This window comes from Musca autumnalis, unplaced genomic scaffold (genome assembly GCF_047663935.1).
Source record: "Musca autumnalis isolate F117 unplaced genomic scaffold, ASM4766393v1 scaffold_3, whole genome shotgun sequence".
Classification (NCBI taxonomy): Eukaryota; Metazoa; Arthropoda; class Insecta; order Diptera; family Muscidae; genus Musca; species Musca autumnalis.
Genome location: NW_027411866.1, coordinates 258,736,586 through 258,742,601, shown reverse-complemented (window position 1 = coordinate 258,742,601; position 6,016 = coordinate 258,736,586).

Here is a 6,016-nt window from a genome sequence, read left to right as displayed (position 1 = left end):
ATTCTCCGTTTCTTTAGTCGCGTTGGCTTAACTCTAGTTTAGTAAAAACTCTCCGATTTTTTTGAAAATTTTGCCATTACAAATGGAATAGTTCGAATCATGGTAGAATAATTATAAGGTAGGCCAGAACTAACAGCTGATTACAATTTTTTTCTTATTAGCTGTGTCTGGTTACCCTAAAATTTGTAACAACTTGTACCAATTGTTGCTGGAAGTCGTCTGTTAACACAAAAAACCAGCAAAAGAGAGCGATTCGAGAGAGACATTTTGACAGTTCTTTCACTGAGAGCTTGCAAATTCTTGCTGGACAAATTTCTTCTAGCAAGCACTTGCTCTTCTTCTTCCTGAAAACAATTAATCAGCCGTTTTTATTTTTTTGTTGATTTATGTTTGTGAACATTAAAAACAATTTTATTGCGGAAATAACATAGTCTAATTGTATTGTAAGTGGAAAAATACTATTTTGTTTGATTTTCTTTTTTATTTTTAATAAAATACAACTTCTTTGCTTCCTTTGTTGGCGGACAAATTGTTCTGTTTTGGCAAGTCAGCTGATTGCTTGCTGGTTTTTGCTGGGAAGGTGTCTGTTTCATGGTTTAATAAGAAAGGTTAGCCAAAGCTTTATGTCAATTTAAATTTTTTTCATTCGAGTATGCCTAAAACTTCAAAACAATATAAACAAACTGTGTATGTGTGTGTGGTGTTTGAATAATATGCCAAATAATTTTAAAAACAATCGAATTCAATGATTTTTAAAATTGTTTTTAGACTATTTGTATGGAAGAAATTGGTGAGATTTGCATTGAAACAATCAGTTTATCATATTCACAACTCGATTATGTGGAGAAATCTTAACTCTTCATTCATTTTTCGCGTTTTTTTATAATATGCTCAAAAAATACATTGTAAACAAACCCACTTGTTGCTTTTATTTTGAAGTTTTAGGAATTCAAGAAAAACAAGGGTTCTATAGATTTTTTTCATTTAAATCTACCTCTTTACTTATACCATGGTCTGTTTACTTTTTACAATTTTCTAGCAAAAGAGAATAAAAACCCCTTACTCTCTGAGAAAGTTCTTGCTGGACAATTCTAGCTGGGAAAGTAACCAGACAGACTTATTAGCTTTGTTCCTTTACCTGCCTGAGGTTACCATTTCTTACCATTTTTAACCTGCAAAGCGTTTCTTTACTTTAACATACATACATACATGCATACGATTTATATGAGACCAGTTCACCACTTTTACCATTTTTTTCCACTGTTACCATTTTTTAAAGTAAAGGAACAGACCAATTATGGCCTATTCTGTCAAATGCAGGGTTGAAGCCTTTACCTAATTAACTGCGTGTTGCGTGTGCGTTCAAAAATACAAAAACAAAATACATGTATTTCAAATTGAAAACAAATACATATATTTTGTTTTTGTATTTTTGAACGCACACGCAACACGCAGTTAATTAGGTAATGGCTTAACATTTGTTATTGTAGTTGACATCATGGTACAAATACACAGGTAGCCGCATCGGCAATTGTTGGCAACATAAGATGTCAAAATTTGACATCAATTCAATGCAATTGACACATTATGTTACCATCAGCTGGCATGATAATGCTACCTGTATTATTGTACCATGGTTGACATTATGTAATAATAAAGGTAGATGCATCGGTGAATTGTTCCAACAAAAAACTTCTGCTGCAACGCTATATCTTAAAATTAAAAACAAGTCGAAACGATTTTTATTCGCATGGTAAAATTAAATTGTAAATTTTTAATATTGATATTTAAATTGTAATTATTTAATATTTATTTTTTTTATTTATTTATCAACTTTACAATAATTCTAAGCCATCGGGCCAATTTAAATGAATTACATTATATTACATATGTGTATGTAATCACTACTCAGAGTGCATATAAAACTAGGTATATGATATAATCCTATAATTACAAATACTCCAAGCCATAAGGCTAAAACAAAATACAAATATTTATTTGAGTAGTGGGAATATAAAATCAAAAATCAAATGCCTGCCGGAAAGTCTGTATAGCAAAAAATTATTTTGGCAGGTCTCTCTCTTGTTAATTTTTTAAATAGAAAAATTTGAAAATATACTGAAAACACCAACATTTTGAGAAAAAATAGAAAACATGAATGAAAATAATATAATTTAATATTGAGATACAGTAATTTCTGGTTACCTGCATCTTTCATAGCTGCATTTTGGCGTTACCTGACCAAAAATCTGTTTATAGGCAACTATTCTCTAGGTACCGTTCAAGATATTATGTTTTAGTGAACATTTAATAGCTGCATTTTCGGCATAGCTGCATCTAAATTTTGGCGATTTTAATTCAGTTTGGTTGTAGAATTTACATTAGGCCGGGGCGATTTGAAAACCTTAATGAGCCCTTCGCGTTTCTGATTCCTGGGATTGAACTGAGCAAAAAAGTCCTCTGGACCATATATCTACCGTGAAAATCGAGCCTCCCGATTTTAACTTTAAGTTTTTTATTGACGTTTTTTGGATATTTTGGCATATAACAGCCAAACCATTGAGATTTTCGATCCAACACAAAGGCAAAAATTGTAGCCAAGACAGTACTTGAAAACTCTCTGATACATCGCAAAAGCATTGGAACGCTCCTTCAGGCAGTTTTGGCCTTAAGAATGTGCAAACTTTTCGGAAAATGTCGATAAATGACATTGTGCTACAAAATTTGACCCGAAAAATATTCAAGTGTTCTGATGCAAAATTATATCGTGTTGGGATCCATGGACAACGACAATGCCTTTATTTCGTTTAGGTCACTTCGTTTTATTTTTTTATGACGGTAAAAGTAGTGCACATCTGGGTTTCTTACATTTTCAAATTTAAACGGGTATATCTTATTTTTTCCACAACGGATTTCTTTTGATCCTTCTTCCTTTTAAAGGGGTGAATAATGTCTTTTGAATAAGCTATTATTGTTTTAAATCGGTTAACTAATGGCTAAGTTATAGTGGTTTATGTCTGAAAACCCCCACAAAAAACCTATAAAGGAATTTCTCATAATTTTCAAAATAAATATTGAACAAGACAAAAAAACATTATATTTTTGAAAATTATGAGAAATTCCTTTATAGGTTTTTTGTGGGGGTTTTCAGACATAAACCACTATAACTTAGCCATTAGTTAACCGATTTAAAACAATAATAGCTTATTCAAAAGACATTATTTACCCCTTTTAAAGGAAGAAGGATCAAAAGAAATCCGTTGTGCAAAAAATAGGATATGCCCGTTTAAATTTGCAAATGTAAGAAACCCAGATTTTCACTACTTTTACCGTTATAAAAAAAATAAAACGATGTGACCCAAACGAAATAAAGACATTGTCGTTGTCCATGAATCCCAACACGATATAATTTTGCATCAGAACACTTGAATATTTTTCGGGTCAAATTTTGTAGCACAATCTCATTTATCGACATTTTCCAAAAGGTTTGCACATTCTTAAGGCCAAAACTGCCTGAAGGAGCGTTCCAATGCTTTTGCGATGTATCAGAGAGTTTTCAAGTACTGTCTTGGCTACAATTTTTGCCTTTGTGTTGGATCGAAAATCTCAATGGTTTGGCTGTTATATGCCAAAATATCCAAAAAACGTCAATAAAAAACTTAAAGTTAAAATCGGGAGGCTCGATTTTCACGGTAGATATATGGTCCAGAGGACTTTTTTGCTCAGTTCAATCCCAGGAATCAGAAACGCGAAGGGCTCATTAAGGTTTTTTTCATTCCACACAAATCGCCCACCCTAATTTACATATATCTGCACAAAAAAAAATTAAATTTTTTTGCGAACTCAGAACAAGGATAAAATTCAACCACTCTGATTTTGTATTGATAAGAAGTGTGCAAAACAAATACAATACAAGAAAAGATAATGAATTGTAAAAATGTGTAACGTTTTCTCTCCCGAACTTGAAATATCTCTCACTTTATTATTTCAACATTGCTTATAGCTGCACATCTAATGCACGTAAGTAATATTGAAGATATCGGCCTTGTTGGGCAGGTAAGCGAATTTAAGCTTCCTGCATTTTGGGGATTGCTGCACAAGAAGTCGTGCAATTTTTGGTTGTGCAGGTAAGCAAAAAATACTGTATCTGTAACAAGGACAAATATTTGTTCAGTTCAAATCACTAAATTTTACTCGTCTTTTGGCTGAAACTTTCTTTAAAACAAACCCGTTCGTTGGTATTGATATGGTTACGAAGTTTTTCGGCAAATCACACACACGCGACCCGAACGCAAAGTAAGAGAGCAAATGTTTTGATTTGTTACTTCAGTCTTGTACTGAATGTCATGCAAGCAGGTTGATGCCGCTTTATTTGTTTTTTTTTTCTTTTTGGGTACACTGAAAAGATTTTGCAGTTGTACAGCAAATATGTGGAGGGAAGAATTTGAAAATGATTTTTTTTTTGTTTTGTATTAATATTTTTAATGACGCGGAATGCCTCGTCTGCAATGCAACAATAAAAAAATAACAATAAATAACAAAAGTGCTAAAACCCTAAGAAATCCTTTTTGCTTCGTAAAACTTTTAGAGTGGATAATTTTCACTGTGAGGTAGAAATCGATGTTGTTTAACAATTTTTATTTTTTTATCTAAATTTACCCGAATTTCGTTAATTTTATTATATTTAAGTTAAGACCCTAATGTAAAAATATAAAAAAAAGAACGAAATCGCTATCATTAAGTAACTCTTAGCAATCGCAGTTTTAATAAAAGAAACTGAAGTGGATACTTTTGACTGTGATTCACTGTATATTATTTTTAATTTTAGTCATACAAAGCGAACCCGCCAGCAATATATTTTTTCTATTTGAAATTTTTGCCTTTTTAGGCGAAGAACATTTTTAGTATTAATTTTTTTTTAATTTATTAATCGAGCTTTTTTATGATCTATAATGCAAATAAAAAAGGAAAGCCGACGATTCGAACCCACACACCCACCACTATGTTTGGCTCTGAACGCTAACACGCCGTGACAACTTTTTTCCTGTGTTTTTCAATTCACACTCAATATGAAAATCATCACCCTGTTCTGTTCTGTCAGTGTAATTTTACCCACACATAAACAATTTTAGCGCTCGCTCTTCTTGGTCGGCTATGCTTTAAAATCAGTAAAACTATGAAAATATGAATCATGTTGCTATGAATTGTGTACCATGTCGTATGAACTGGTTAATTCGTGTACGTAATTATGAGAACGAAAGACGTCCCTGCCAGCATTTGGAAGTGAGTTTCTCACTTCCTCTATCAGAAGTAATCGCATTCTGAACTTATATTCTAGAAAATAGCGATCCTTTATCATTTTACAATAACAATTGCATTGCTGTCCCTTTTTGAACTTCTTGAATAACTAGCTAGTGTCAGAAAAGGAGATCGAAATTCTATTATTGTTTTTTTACACTAACAATGCTACTACATACTTACGACTATCGCGTGGACAGACACATTCTCTGGTCAATGCAGACACTTCGATTGTTTACGTTCATTTGAGGCGTGTACAACCTTGAACTAATTTAAGAAATTAGTCTATCCGATTTTTATATTGTGCGGTGGTGCAGTGGTTAGCATGTTTGCTTTGCATTCTTAACGTCATGGGTTTGATTCCCAGGCCAGGCAATATCACATTTTTAAAATTACAACATTAATGTAGACGACAGTTCCAACTAAGAATAGTTCTTTAAAACCTTGGGTACTTTGGAAAAATAATTCGAATAATAAAAAAGTAAAAAGAAAAAAAAATAAAAAACAAAATAAATACAATTTTTTTTGTCACAACCAATTTTATCGCTAAAAGACTCGAAAGCGGCATTTAAAAGTAGTGTCGTGGACGTGGTTCATTTCTTCCCGAACGGTGTGTCTACTTCAATTAGAATGCGAGATCGCGGATGTGCATTTCTATCGCCTGGGAGTGACTGCTTCGGGTAATGGGCGATAAAAAATGCTTGCTGGGGTTATTCAA